Here is a 15,893-nt window from a genome sequence, read left to right on the forward strand (position 1 = left end):
TATATGAAGGTCTGCTCTTGGCAAAGACATCTTTACAGATATCCTTAGATTCAGCTGATACTGCAGCCCAGTCCATTTCCACCATGATTGTGATGTGATGAGCATCTTGCTTCCAGCTGTCTAACTTCCCTAGGGAGGTAAAATCTACTATAAAGAACCTTCCTTTTGATGGTCACAAGTTATTTTGGGATTCTGTGTACGACTCCCTTCACATGTTAAAGGATTTGAGGACAACACTTAGCTTCCTTGGGATCTCTATACCTATGAATAAAAGAAAATTTAGCAAGTCTCAAATACGACAGAGATCTCCCCCCCAGCGCGCTTCTCTACTTTCTGTAGACCGCCTGAACCTCCAGCCAAGAGACCAAGATAGTCCAAAAAGAGGCTAGCTACTGCCACAGTGGATTGCCATTTCAGCCACCCACATCATCCCAGCACCAGTTTTGATGACTTGGTCAAAAATCTGAACCACTTGATCCACAGGGATTTACTGTTGCACTATCCCATCCTTCTTACCTCCTTTGGATACTACCTCCCCAATTCCAACCTGTCTGGGAGACCATAGCATCCAACAGATGGGTTTTAGAGGTCATAATGTCCAGTTACTCCATCCATTTCATTTCCATCCTTCCCACCCCTCTGGCCCATCCCTTTTTAGGGAACCATCTCATGATCAGTTGGTGAGAGAGAAAGTCACCTGTATTCTATGCTTAGAAGCTACAGAAACAATTCCAGTTCAGCAGAGGGGGAAAGGATTTTATTCTGAGTAATTTCTGGTTTCCAAAAAGAATCGGGGGATGGAGGCCAGTATTAGATCTCAGACACATGAACAACTCTGTGAAACAGCAGAAATTCAGGATGGTGACCCTTGCAGCTGTAATTCCCTTCCTATATTCAGGGGATTGGTTTGCGACTCTTGACCTTCAAGATGCCTATTTTCATGTCATGATTTATCCCTCTCACAATAGGTTTCTTTGCTTCAGAGTCAACCTCGACCTGTACAGCGTATTCCCTTTCAGCCTCTCCTCTGCCTCAAGAGTAGACTCAAAGATTGTGGTGGTTTTAGCCACCCACTCACATCATCTGAAGATATGTCTGTGATGGGTTAGATTCCCTCTTCTGAGATGCCACTTTATGTACTGGGGTTTCACTGAGCGCTGCCTGCGCTGCCAGCCTGGATTCCCTCTCCCTGTTAAGCTGAATTAGGCTCTCTGGCCTCTTGCAGTGCGCACACACACGGCCACATCCAGCTGCAGACACAGACTGAGGTCAGCGCTGTGTGAGAGGATTCAGCCAGCAACCATGTGGACACCCCTTTATTCCATAAAAGCTGAAATAATACGGTCTTGTGCGATATAGAAAGATCTGCACAGAGCAAACTCAAAAAAATTCACCCTCTCCCTCAATGTGAAGAGAGATGCACAACTTCTTGCCCCCTGACCCCGTTTGGAATTGCGCAAACTGGGTTTAATAATAAACAAAACAAATCTATTAACTATAAAAGGCAGATTTTAAGAGATAGCAAACGGAAACAAAGCAAATTACTGAGCAGATAAAACAAAACATGCAAACTAAACTTATTACACTAAAGAAATAGGCTACAAATAGTGCTGTAATTTCTCATTCTAAATGTTGTTTCAAGCAGATTGCAAAGATTCTTTAAACCAGCTGCACTGGTGTGCAGCTTGAAACTTCAGGTATTGTTACTCACAGGCTAGACACCCTTCTAGCCTGGGCTTAGCTCTTCTCTTCCCCCCCCCAGTTCAGTTCTTGTTTCCAGGTGTTTCCCAGTTTTTCTTTGGGTGGGGAGGCAGAGGAGAACCACGATGATGTCACTCTCCTGCCTTATATAGCTTTTCTGTATGGCGGGAACCCTTTTTTCTTTCAGTGGAAAAACACTGGCATTCCAAGGTGGGGTCCAATAGCAGGTGACTCAGTCACATGTCTCTGCAGCCATTACTCGCAGGCTGTTTGGCGTGTACACAGGAAGACTAAGCTTTTTCACAGTCCATTTTCTTTGCTGATGAGCCATCAGCCCTGTCTGGCTTTTTCTTTGTTGTACTTGAAGCACTAGTTGTGGGTGTCACCCAAAGTAGCACATTTGAATACAGGGTCAGTATTCCTAGCTTCAGATACAGAAATGATACATGCATACAAATTGGATAAACACATTCAGTAGATCATAACCTTTTCAATGATACCTTACATGACCCCTCTTGCATAAAACATATCTTAGTCATGACATATTCATATCACAACAAATTTCTATGAAGAATATGGGGTGTAACGTCACAACATCTTCCTGTTTTCTACAACTTCCCTAACTCAATGATTAATTGTCTAGATGTTGATATTATCAAGAGGCATTGTCAGCAGTACAAGCAAAAAGATTTCCACTCCATAGTTTAGGTCTCCAATTCAATCTTGAGAAGTCCACTTTGATGACAGTACAGTGGATGGGGTTCATAGGAGCTTCTCTGGATGTGGTGACAGCTAGGGCTTACCTACCTATAGACAGATTTTTCCACCTAGACTCTCATCTCAAGGATTCAGCTCAGTCTTCAAACCTCAGCAAGAAGTTCTCACTAATTGTTAGGGCACATGGCAGTTTGTGTTTTTTGTAACTCAGCATGCCAGGTTACATCTTTGATGCCTCCAGAATGGCTCAGGACAGTCTATACACTAAACAAGCACTATCTGGACAAACAGGTGTCTGCTCTTTGCTATGTTCTACAGTCGTTCATCTGGTGGAAGGACCCAGAGATATGGGTAGGAGTCTCATTTATTCAAGATCTACCTTCCATCATCATAACATCAGATGCATTCCTCTTGGGATCAGAGGTACATCTGGGGTCTGTCACAATCCCAAGCAAATTGTCATCCCATTAGTGACTCCTTCATATCAGCTTTGAAGAACTCCAGTTACTGCACAAGATTAATAACTTCTCCCTTTGATCAGTTACTAATTGCTCTTTTAAAAACATTCACATTTTGAGTCTCATGTTTTAGGCCTCCTTAACTTGAGAACCACAGATTATGAAAAGTCAGATTTGTACGTAGTGAGATTTTTGGGATCTCCCTGGGTTATGTAATATTTTAAACAAAAAAAAAGATTTTTTAAAATTAATTCTTATGCACAATGTTTAGCCGATGCAGAATATGGCTTACATTGATTACTTCTGTTCTTCAGTGTAGTACGTGAAAGTCTTTTTGAACAGTTTAGGAAAGGAGTACAACACTGCCTTTCGGCATATGGCTCAAGTAATGTTTTCAGGATTGAGGCTGGTGAAAGAGAAATGACTTAATCTGTGTTCTGAATTAGTTTTGTTTTATGCTTGACAGCATGCCTTTAACCTATGATTTAGAACAAAAAAATAAGACACCCGCAGGAAATCACAAGCTTTTGACTATGATTTTAGTGTGTACTGTGAAAATAAACTTTGACATATTGCTATTTTATCTAGCAATTGTTGCAGTTTGTTGCAGGTACAGTTTCTAATCACATTATTGCAAGTCTAACTCATTTGCGGTACACATTTTTAAAACTCTCAACTATGTCATAGTGACACCTAAATAGTTTTGTCAGATTTTTGTAACAGTTTTAAATTCAGTATTTGTTTTTAAGAGCTAGATACAATTATTTAACCTAAATACCCCAAAGCAGAAGGTAACTTGCTCCAGTACTTGTTACCCTGGTTGGCATTATGGCATTGTTTTTCTCTAACACCAGGACTCTTAACTTTTACCAAGGTATCTCTTCTATGGTTTGGGTGACATTAAAGATTCTGTTTAAACCAAATCAATTATTTATTACCTTTTAAGAAATAGAAATGAGAGTGGGATATGCCTTCAAATAGTACTGTAATGTGTCATGATCTCCCTGTTACACAAAATAAAGTGGCTGTACTAGTAGGCTGCCTGATAAGAAACTGGATAAGTTATTCTTTTGTATGTGTGTTGTTTTGGAAGGTTAAGTGACAGGATAAACTCTCAAACTTCTTTTTTAGGCTAATGGGATAATTGGGTTCCAGATTTGAAATATTTGGTTTCTCTCTTGAGTCACACCTGTAAATATCTAGGCAAGATTAGTTCAGACATTTTTCTTCATATTAGGTAACTTGAATTCTATTCATTACTCTCTGGATTTTTTAGACAGATCTTAAGAAGTTGAACATAAATATTAAGAAAGTTTGTAAAGAGGCTATGTGGAAAATACAAATTACTGTACACAGGCCTCTTTTGTTTCCAGAGGAAAGCAAAAATATTGTGTTAAATGTTTAATTCATTTATCTGACAAAATTATTATAGTATGTGTTAAAGAGAGAAGATAACTTTTTAAATAAGTTGCAAGTCCATAAAGGTATCCTGGACTGTTATGACAATGAAGTTAATGTTAATATACAAGAATAAAAAAACATTCTTCTTGTCTCTTCTGTCTCCCTCACTTTCCTTCTCTCTGGGGAGTCTCTCATCCCTCCTTCCTTCTCTTGTCTTTCCACTTTTTTAGAGGATTCTCTCCATTAGGTTTCTGTTAACTAGTAGAGATAGGGAGTAGGGAAGTTGTTGTTGCCATAAGCCTGGTCCTTCAGAATTTGACAGCAACAGGAAGGAGGTGGGAATAAGAGACTGGGAAGTACAAAAGTACTTATGGGAGAAATGGAGTAATAGATAGTAAAGACTGACATCACTGGCAGACTAAGGGAAGCGGTCTGCCAGTCTGATGCTGGGATGCTTGGTGAGATAGAACGAACTCACTCTTGCATGGCAATACAGTGGAGGCAGCAGGAGGGAATTGAAGACTGGTGGTAGTGTGGTGGGGAAGAGGTTCAGGCACCTGTGCCCAGCCAGGCACAAGCTCCCTGCTCAGCTTTTCCTGCTCTGGGTCCTTCCTGGGCTCTCTGAGCTGTGGTAGGGAGGCAGCTGCAGGATGGCTGCCTTTTTTATAAATTGCTGAGGCAGCTGCAGGCTGAAATAAAGGGTAATAGAGGAAGGATCCGGCTTGCGGGCAATATGTTTGACACCTTGCTCTACATCTTGTCGTCAGACGCTCCCGATGTGGTGCTCTGCTCTGTTCAATGTTGATATCTGTTGGCTGCGTGTGTGTGTTCCCTCTGTGTGCTGCCCCGGCTCTGCGCAGAGAGCTGACACAGCAGACCCCAAGAGAACCCCCAATGACTACAGACTCTAGTAAGGTATGAAGACACGTCAGGCGAGGTTTATTGTTGAAGAGAAACACAGTCTCCAGCTTTCCCTGGCATAGAAGTCCAAGGTGCTGCTAGCTAGTACATATGTGCTCCCTGACAGTGGACTCCGTCAATGGCGGGACTTTCCACTGCCCCCTAGGCTGGACAAAGACATCAACTCAGAGGTGCATTCTTACACAGAGGTACAAACAAGTTACACATCACTCCTGGTGTATTGAGGTGCAATCCCTCTACGTAACAAGGTACAACCCCTCTACGTAGTAAGGTGCCACCTCTGACCTTGTACGTGTTGGTTCGAACAAAACAACTCTATCCATCCTATTACCCTTTTGGCCCTGTCATTGGGATGTGTCAGCTTGTTCCTTGTTATCTGTGTGGAATGTACAAGTATGCGAATGTTCTGATATCTAGTGTTCAGTACCTTTTAGGTATGTCTGTTTTTGCAGCATCAGCCCTTTCCTTGCCAGCTTCTGTGAGCCGGGCCTGCCTCTGGCTCACAGCTTAACTTTACTTTATGTTAGCAAATCTTGACCATTACTTGAGTTCAGGCCTTAGGCCTCATACCAGGCCTCTGATAAGGGTTTATGTTTCAGGGCCTCATCTTACTACACATCTTATCACTGGGTGGTCTTGCATGGCATTGACTATCATCTTACATTGACGAGACAAGGTGGATGAGGAGGAGCTCTGTGTAACTCATCAGCTTGTCTCTCTCACCAACAGAAGTTGGTCCAATAAAAGATATTGCCTCATCCACTTTGTCTGTCTAATATCCTGGGGCTGACATGACTACAACAACACTGCATACGTCTTACATTGATGACTCACACGTTTACCTCTGCACTCTGAACTTGTCTCCCTTTTTCCAATATGGGTTGCAGCCTTTCTTTCTGACGTCTCTTCATGGATGACAGGACATTAACTTATAATTAACATGGCCAAAACTGAGTTTTGATCTTTTCATCACAAGCTCTCTCAGCTTCCTGAATCACTGCCTCAGTCACATCACCACCATCTTCCCAATCACTCAGGCCCATAATGTGAGTATCTTTGATATAGCCCTCTGGCCTTGACTACTGCAACATTGACCGCACCACACAAATCCCTTGAAATTGCTCCTGCTAAGATCATTTTGGCTTGTTCTTACCCCATCATATGTTGTTTGCATCCTTCTACTAGCTCTGTCTTCTCCACTGTATCAAACACAAGCTTCTTTGCCTTACTTTCAGGATGCTTTATGAGCTCTGTGTGGCTGCTCTAATTATTGTGCTGACAACTGCTCTTTGCTTTTGCTAGCAGTATGTGTCTTTTTACCTCCTGTTAGTGCAAAAACATTTTTGAGAGTAGACTTTCTTCCATGCCATCCCTTATGTATGCAGGGGAGAACTCCCTGTCCAAAATCCATTTGAAAACACCATTGTAGCTGCCGTCAAATCGCCATAAGATTCAACTGTTCTCTTTTGTCTACAGAACACTATTATCCAGCAACAGTCACAAAGTGAGACTATTGTTTATTATGCAAAAACACCCTATTTTTACTATGAAGTTGTACTTAGAAACAGTCTTTAAGCAACAAGCTCATACATTGAGGAACAAAGAGTGCAGTCCATACTTACAAGGCAAGGTCTGTACCTTGGAAACAGTGACTCTGAAAAGGATTTGAGGATCACTGTGGATAACAAAGTGAAGATAAGGTCCCAGTGCATGATGCTGTGGCAGAAAGGACAAACATGATCCTTGGATGTAGAAGCAGGGGAATACTTAGCAAAAATAGGGAACTGTTACCTTTGTATACCACATTAGTGAGCTCCATCCCTTCTGGCCTTAAAATCTGTGAACTTTTAAAATGGCAGTCCTCAAATTTCTTATTTAGATTGGTTCATGTTTTTATTGTCACATCTACTTATATATATGGAAAACTCCAAAAATGTCAAGTCACCAATTTTTAAAAAGAGCATAAAAGTTATGTAATCCATGACAGTGATAGCCATAAAATAGTCCCAATTATTATATACAAGAATTACTTTGTAATGTCTTTGTAGGAAAAAGAATTATGAAACTGTCAATTTCAGTTGACTTTTTCTATTAGAAAGCTTAACTCATTTTTAATTCTTGGTACGTTTGTGCTGACATCCATCGACAACTAGACTTCTGAAGACTAATGATAATCATAGGGCAAAACAGTTATGATACTAGAGGCAAGTAATTGTACTTTGTGCAGTGAAAATGACAAAGCAACTATGGCAGAATGCTCTAATGGATGTGTTGTATGCTGACGGGTGAAGGTAAATGCTGTGGCAGAAGTAGACCGTCTGCTTCTCTGCTGGCTAGTGCTGGTGATGTAATGGCATTGATATTGGGGTATAGATGAAAGTACATGGCTACAGCAATAGTAGCTCACTGGGTCAAATGAGAACTCCTACATGTTAGAGAAAGGGAAGGAATTTAACACTTATCACCAGATGTTGATTAACCTGTAGTTAGAAATTTAAAGTGAAGCAACATTTTCACAAAGTTATTTATTTTCTGAAGATAATTGAGGTTGTGAACTCTCTACCTTTGCAAACAATTGAAATATGCAGTGAGAAGTCAGTTCCTACTTCACACAGGTGATGCTTCTTCTACTAATAGTCTTATAAAGATTTTTCATGGTATAGTTGAGCACTTATGATGAAAAAATGTGATTTATTACTCTAAAGAAACTATGGGCCTGGCTTTCAGAGATCCTGAGCATCTGCAGCTCGTTTTCACTTCAGTTGGAGTTACTGGTGCTTCTGAAAATCAGGCCCTATGTGGAAATGTTTTCATGGGTTGTATATTCAAGCTATTACTGTTTTGTTTCAGGTCACTGTTGTCATAAAATCCAAGGAGAGAAGCAGATACATGTGACACAGCTCATGTGGTAGAAAATCCTCATTACCTTCCATGGAAGAAAAAAGACACAGGTTGGTACCATAATTGAGACATATACTTTCATTATACTCTTACATATTCTGATTTTAAATATTAAACCTTTGCAGTGTTTTGTCAACTGTTCAAAATGACTGTTTTATCATGACTGCTTCTCTTCATAATTTTGAATAACAAGTTGTTGAGGATTATCCATTCAAATATCGGCTGCAAATTGAAATACAGTGGGTCTGATTCTCTACTGCTTTCCTACACCTAGTGTAATCATTTACACATCTGCAAATAGAGTGCAGGGAGCATGTGTAAAAACACTACCAAAATACTCATTGCTGTATTTTACACTCACTTTATACAAGTGTAAGTGATTTCGTGAGGTGCAAGTCAGTTGAGAATTGTCTGAGTTTAGGATGTCTAAAAATATTGTTATCCCTTTTGACCCAAGTGGCTAGCCAGATTTGGGATGTTGTGAGTAGAAGTGACTGAAGAATAACTGATTTTTCCATTTGATGGCTGTTATTTCAATCACCTCTTTACATTAATCCTGAATGAAAAATGGCAGTATAGCCAACTCATAACAGCACGATTTAATCAACACACAACCAAGTGTTCACTTTAATCTGAGTATGAGGATTTTTAAAAAAACATGTTTATCATTTTACCACTGAAGCTGTTTACTAAATTTCACTTTCTGATTCTCGTTCTACTGTACTATTGGGATGTTTGGATTTCAGACACTGCAGAGGAATGTTTAAATCTACACTACAAAGTTTTTATTACGATTATAAAAGGTTTCTATTAGTAGACTTTGTAACAAAAACTGCATTAAACAAATCTAAATTTTCAGCCCAAAGTACTATGATCATGTCCTTTAATCTTTCTTCCAAGGGATTTCAAATAAATGGTTTGTGATTACTGAAATTTGTAACCAGAAGGGCACATTTTTTTCCTTCTTTGTGCGATGTGAATATTTTCAAGATGATTTAGGGTTCATTTCCCTCCACCTCTTTCATAATATGACCAGAAAATGGGCTAGCCAGTAATGGAATGAAAATGCAGTGTTGCTGTTCAGTCTGTCTTATTATATAATTAGTTAGTTTTACTAAATGACAAAAATATTGAGTTTGAGATAATTTACACAGATGCAGACAAATGCATGATGAAAAGTGAATCCTTGTTACCCCTCCAAAGTGATCTGATTTCATATAAGAGAAGGAAGCGGGATGTTTTGAGTAGATTGAAGACTCATAGTTTTGCACTAAGTACAAATACAGATATATAGTACAGGTGCAGTATGTTATTTATCTTTTGAGGATGTCATAAACAGATAAGTAAGAGTTGATCGAACAGAAGTATTTCATATTTCCTTTGCCTATAAAGGGTTAACAAGATCAGTGAGCCTGGCTGTTACCTGACCAGAGGACCAATCAGGGGACAGGATACTTTCAAATCTTGAGGGAGGGAAGTTTTTGTATGTGCTGTTAGATTTTGGTGGTCGTTCTCTCTGGGTTCTGAGAGTGACCAGACATGCAACCAGGTTTCTCTCCAATCTCCCTGATACAGGTTCTTATAGATTCAAAATAGTAAGTACTAGGTGATAAGGTGAGTTAGGCTTATGTTTGTTTTCTTTATTTGCAAATGTGTATTTGGCTGGAAGGAGTTCAAATTTGTATTTTGCTGAAAGGATTTTAATTTGTACTTGTATACTTAGGCTGGGAGGGTATTCCCAGTGTCTATAGCTGAAAGACCCTGTAACATATTCCATCTTAAATTTACAAAGATAATTTTTACTGTTTTTCTTTCTTTAATTAAAAGCTTTTCTTGTTTAAGAACCTGATTGTTTTTTTTATTCTGGTGTGAGATCCCAGGGGACGGGGTCTGGATCCACCAGGGAATTGGTGGGGAGAAAGGAGGGAAGGGGGAGAGAGAGGTTAATTTTCTCTCTGTGTTAGGATTACTTTCTCTCTCAGGGAGAGTCTGGGAAGCGGAGAGAGAAGGAGGGAGGAAGGTGAATTTTCCTCTCTGTTTAAGAGTCAAGGAGTTTGAATCACAGTGATCTTCCAGGGTAACCCAGGGAGGGGAAGGGTTTACTTTCCTCGTGTTAAGATCCAGAGGGACTGGGTCTTGGGGGGTCCTCAGGCAAGGTTTTGTGGGGACCAGAGTGTACCAGGCACTGGAATTCCTGGTTGGTGGCAGCGCTACAAGTACTAAGCTGGTAATTGAGCTTAGAGGAATTCATGCTGGTACCCCATCTTTTGGACGCTAAGGTTCAGAGGGGGGAATTATGCCATGACAGAGGACAACTGGGCACCAGTCCTGCAACTGACTCTCTAAGGGCCCCTGTGCTTACATGGAGTCAATTAAAGGATCAGGGTCTATATTAAGGGAGAGAGTAAGGAAAATAATTCCTTTGAACACTGAAGAACTAAGCTGTCTTACATACAGTGGGGTGGCATGCTTGTCTCACTGCTAGTCATCTGAGCATATAGCCTTATAGACTTTAAAATCAGAAGGGACCATCATGATCATCTAATCTGATCTCCTGCATGTTGCTGGCCATAGAACCTCACCTACTCACTTATGTAATAGACCGCTAACCTCTGGCTGAGTTACTGAAGTCCTCAAATCATGGTTTAAAGATTTAAAGTTACAAAGAATTCACGTATCAGAGGGGTAGCCGTGTTAGTCTGGATCTGTAAAAGCAGCAAAGAATCCTGTGGCACTTTATAGACTAACAGACATTTTGGAGCATGAGCTTTCGTGGGTGTACATGCATCTGACGAAGTGCGTATTCACCCACGAAAGCTCATGCTCCAAAACATCTGTTAGTCTATAAACAGATGTTTTGGAGCATGAGCTTTCGTGGGTGAATACCCACTTCGTCAGATGCATGTACACCCACGAAAGCTCATGCTCCAAAATGTCCGTTAGTCTATAAGGTGCTACAGGATTCTTTGCTGCTTTTAAAGAATTCACTATTTACACTAGTTTAAACCATGCCCCATGCTATGGAGAAAGGTGAAAAAACCACAAGGTCTCAGCCAGTCTGACCCAAGGGGAAATTCCTTCTAAATATAGTGATCAGTGAGACCCTGAGCATGTGGACAAGGCCCACCAGGCAGATAACTGGGAAAGAATTCTCTGTAGTAACTCAGAGCCCTCCCTATCTAGTGTCCCATCTCCTGCAGTTGGGGACTTTTGGTACTGTCTCATGTACAGTGGGTGACATGCTTGTCTCAGTGCTTGTTATCTGAACATATCCTGTTTAATCCATCAAACAGACTCAATCTATTTTAAAAGTGCTGCTTCCCTGCTTTCTAGGTGGGAGGCAGGATTATCAATGACGGATTGTGGCTTCAAAAGCAAAGTGTGAATAGTGGCATAAGCCTGTATGAAGGTCACACTGGAATATGTACATTTTGTTTGTGATGTACATTGTACATGGAACTGCACATCTGCTGAGATGCAGTTCACAAGCTGACATTCACAGCTGTTTGAACAGAAATAATAAGAAACAGATTCATATAATGTTATACATGGCTAAAATATATTAGAATTTTAGTGTTTCTAAAGTAATTAATTTATAATGGAAAATATGAATTTAAATACTGAAACAGAGAAGTGTATCTATTAATCCAGAGTCAATTATTCATCTTCAAGTGTTTGTTCTGCTTCAGATGTGTGCACACTAGTGCACTGAAGCTGGAGATCTTTTTTCTCATAGTACTACTTTTTGAGGTGGTGTGGCACACCCACCCCTGTGCACTCATGCTGCTCGTCAGGGGTATGAAGAGTGATGCTGCACTGATCCCCCTCAGTTCCTTCGCACTGACCCTGGTTGGTATCTGGAGCATGTGTGAACTTCTTTCACACTTTCCCATTTTGTCTGTAGAGAATCTTTTCCTAAATGTTTTGTTATTGTAAATAGTTTTAGTATAGTAGGAAAAGGTATTGATTTTTATTTTACTTTTCATTGAGCTTTTAGCTTACTGTCGAGATTTGCCCAAGTCTCTGGGGATTAAATGCTATTCTGGCTGTCTCAAATCTAACCAGTGAGTGATCCTCACTCTCTCCACTTAAAATGTTTTGGAGAAGGACATGTGAGGCACAAGTGTCATATCTGTAGGGGTTTAAGACCACAACTCAGAAGTTGATGGATGTTTGACTTCGAGATTATCCTGATGGAAGTAGCTTTGTGACCCCCTTTGGAACCCAGCCATTTGGTACATAAGGGTTTGAACTTGACTCGGTCTCAGAGTATGCCACCAAATTTGATGACATCTTTTGGTGGAGAGAGCTGGTGAGAAGACACTTTTCTCTGTCTCTGGTATCTTGCAAGCAGCATCAGAAGTCTAACACTTGAACCTCTTGTAGCCAGAAGAAGCCCTCTTCATCTTTGAGTGCTAGTCCCAAACAGACTCTCACTAAAAGACCAGCACAGAGATTGGAGCTCCTGCTAGGCACTCCCTGGTACTGCATTCTAGCATTATAGAGTTGTTGACACAGGCACCTCATGTTGTACCACTGAGACATTGCTGGTACCTTCTATGGCATATATGATACATCTTACTCTTTTGGTACCAATAACACTTGAAACATACAGTGCAGCAGGGATCTCCTGTGACTGTTGGTGCTGACCACTGATGCAAGGTGAGGTCCAGCTATTGACTATTCCTGCCATACAAGCACTGGTACTGGTATCTTCCTCAGGAGCCATCTGGGACTGAACTTTTGTCAGTACCAGCAGGATCTGAAAGTCTTGTGTGGAGCCAGCCAGATGTACAGGAAAATCTTGGATGCTTCCTCTGGTCCCAGTCTCCTGCCTCCTTGGCCTTTAGACTATGCTTACTCTTCCTCAGAGTTGGAATTGGAAGTGGGGTTTTATGCTTCAAGATTCCACTGCCGAAGGTCTTGAGCATCTCCTCATTCCTCTTCATGCAGGTCAAGGCGTTAGCACTGTGATTCTTATAAGAGTGGGTCCAGGAATAGGATGTCTTGGGGTTGGGACCTGGTACTGTACTAGGTAAAAGAGAGGTCTTTTGGAATCCATGGGGAATTCCTCTGGACTCCAGGTGGTTCTCGTCTTCTAGATCTTACACTACTAAATCTCCCCCAAGGCACTGTTCCCTTGACTTTAAACATTCCCTTAGATTAGAGTACTCCTTTGGTGTGCCAGACCTCAAAGGGTAGGCCACGCTTCCTCTGTGCCTGCGACACTGAGTCTCTGGGTGCCAGCATTGCTGCTTCTCACTGAGCTTTGTCCAGCAAGTCCCACTGAGGAGCTCTTTTGTTTCAGAGCCTTTTACCCTCTTCAGTGATCAGATCATTCCCAGAAGTATCTTCAGGGACTTCACACAGCCTTTTCAAAAGGCTCTAACCCAGTAGCAGCATTTTTAACCCTTCTGCACACATTGGGTACAGTACCAAGTCAAATATTTCACTACTGTGCAGAACATCCATAAAAATTATTTCAGAAAATTCCCACTTTTGTCTCCTTACCTGCCTGGGTGTACGAATTGAACTGGTCTGAGGACAACCCACAGAAGTTAGGGATATTTTGCATATTGCGGGGCCTGCTGGAGTTGCGTTACATGTTAATGAGGACATCTTGGAGTCTACCAAAATCCTTTGGCAAACTCCCTCATCACTGAGGCCTGCTGCCAGAAGAACAGAGAAGTACTAAGTCCCCTCTGAGGGACAGGAGTACTTTTATTCACACCCAACCCCAGCTTCTTTGGTAGTGATGGTTGTGAATCAAAAGGTGAGATAGGGCGATCTAAATCTACTGCCAACGAGAAAGATATAAAATATTGGATCTGTTTGGGAGAGAGGTTTATTTGTTACCAGGATTGCAGTTTAGAATTGGAAATCATCATGCTCTCATAGTTCATTATGATTGTCAAAATGTTGAAATGTATAGACAAGTTGCTAGATGATTCTAAGGAGAAGTATACAGCACTTGTGAGTGAAAGCTTCTGGGAATCAAGACTGTCATTACAGGCTGGTTTAGATTAGGTGGATTCAGCAATTCAGGTAAGGATAATGGCAGTCACTGTGTTATGCTTTTTGGCTGCAGTTGTAATGCTTCAAGAGTGAATGCCAACCTCAGGACAGGCTGCTGGGAACCAGGGTACAAACCCCAAATTGGCTGTGAATTCTATATTTAGATTTCCGCAACCAATTGTCAAGTGTGTACATGCCTTGGGCTCTATACCTGGCTAAACATGGAGTTATAGGTGCTCTCCTTGGGTACGCTGATCTGCTTCTCTGCTCAGGTGAGTATACCTTTGTGATAGATGACCCCTTATGCCAAGAACCACGACTATATTCAGGTTACTTCCAGTCCCAAAGGACCAGTCGCTAACCCCAGGTCAATTGTACCTAAACTTATTCCCTGAGAAAACAGATGAAGCTTTGCATTCTGCTAAAGATTCTAAGGCAATCCTTAAATCACTAGGCATTAACACTCCAGCCCTGGAGAGAAAGCAGTTCCATTCTTAGTTCCACCAGGGTTGTACTAACGGCCCAGGTAGCTGGACCAGTCTCTAGGATGTACCATAAGAATCAGAGAATCCAGCTACATCTAACAAATCAGTAACATCTAAGCAGTCTATTTGTCTCCTTTGCTAAGAGGACAACTGGTCATCTCATAGAGGATACCTTCCTGCATTCATCGGTGCTATGATATCATTAAGGTTCCTTCCCCTAAAGTGTTTTAGCACTCTCTATAAGGGCACAAGTAGTGTTGTCTGCTTTAAGTCATGTAGCCATCAGTGACATTTTCAGGGCTGCAACTTGGTCATCTGTTCATACCTTCACCACTCTTTATGCGCTCTCTCAATTATCAGGAGATGATGCTAGATTTGGAAGAGTGGCATTGGCGTTCTTGTTCAGGTAGACTCTGATACCCTCCTCTGTCTGGGATTGCTCATGAGTCACCTGAAGTAGAAAGAGTGCAAGCACTCTAAGAAGGAAAGATGGTTACATACCTGTTCGGTAACTGTTTTTCTTTGAGATGTGTTGCACATATCCATTTCATGACCCACTCTCCTCCTGTACATTGGAGTCAAAGATAACGCATGTTTCTGGTGTGAAGGAACTGAAGGGGGTCGGGGCAGCTCTGCCCTTTATACCCTTGGCTAGCAGCATGGGTATATGGAAGGTGCATGTGCCGCCCTGACACATTCCACTATGGGAAAAAGATCTCTGGCGTTGATTCACTGGCATGCATGCACCTGAAGTAGAATGGACATGTGTAATGAATCTCAAAGAACATCAGTTCCCAAACTGTTATGTAATTTTTTTTTCCTTGCAAATTTAATTGAACAGAAGTAGTTAGTCATTTATAACTTAGTCATTTTGTGCTGTCTTGTCTTCTAAACAGCCTGCTTTTAAAGATCCTTAATTAAGATTGTCTTAGTAATATGCTACTTCTCTTACTAAAAATCTAAAGAAACTTTCCCAGCAAGAGAGCATAATGATGGAAGGCACTGCAGACACACAAACAATTATTAGGGAATGATTTTTCAATCAATATGCTATGAAGAGCTTCAAACTGTTAGTGCTTGTGTCTTTCAGCTGTTTCCTGCAGGCCCAAAAACTTAGCTGTAGTAAGGTGACTTTTTATAGAAGTATATTGAATATTTTGTTCTATCACTGAAACAACTTACACATCACTTTTATTGTATAAAGTGCTTAGGGCTATGTGTTGTCCCCAATCTATGTTCTTATAGTAGCATCTACAATTGTGATCCTATTAGGCTGCTACTTTACCTTTACAGT

The 15,893-nt window shown here is 41.0% G+C and overlaps 1 protein-coding gene across 1 annotated transcript in view; it reads left to right on the forward strand.

Annotated features, from left to right (window-relative positions):
* FUT8 (fucosyltransferase 8) overlaps window positions 1–15,893 on the forward strand; it is a 256,259-nt gene that overhangs the window by 58,174 nt on the left and 182,192 nt on the right. The window contains exon 2 of the mRNA XM_050953517.1: window positions 8,049–8,070. The gene's annotated coding sequence lies outside the window, so the exon portion shown is untranslated. The remainder of the gene's footprint in view (window positions 1–8,048; window positions 8,071–15,893) is intronic.

Source organism: Gopherus flavomarginatus, chromosome 5 (genome assembly GCF_025201925.1).
Source record: "Gopherus flavomarginatus isolate rGopFla2 chromosome 5, rGopFla2.mat.asm, whole genome shotgun sequence".
In the NCBI taxonomy this organism is placed as follows: Eukaryota; Metazoa; Chordata; order Testudines; family Testudinidae; genus Gopherus; species Gopherus flavomarginatus.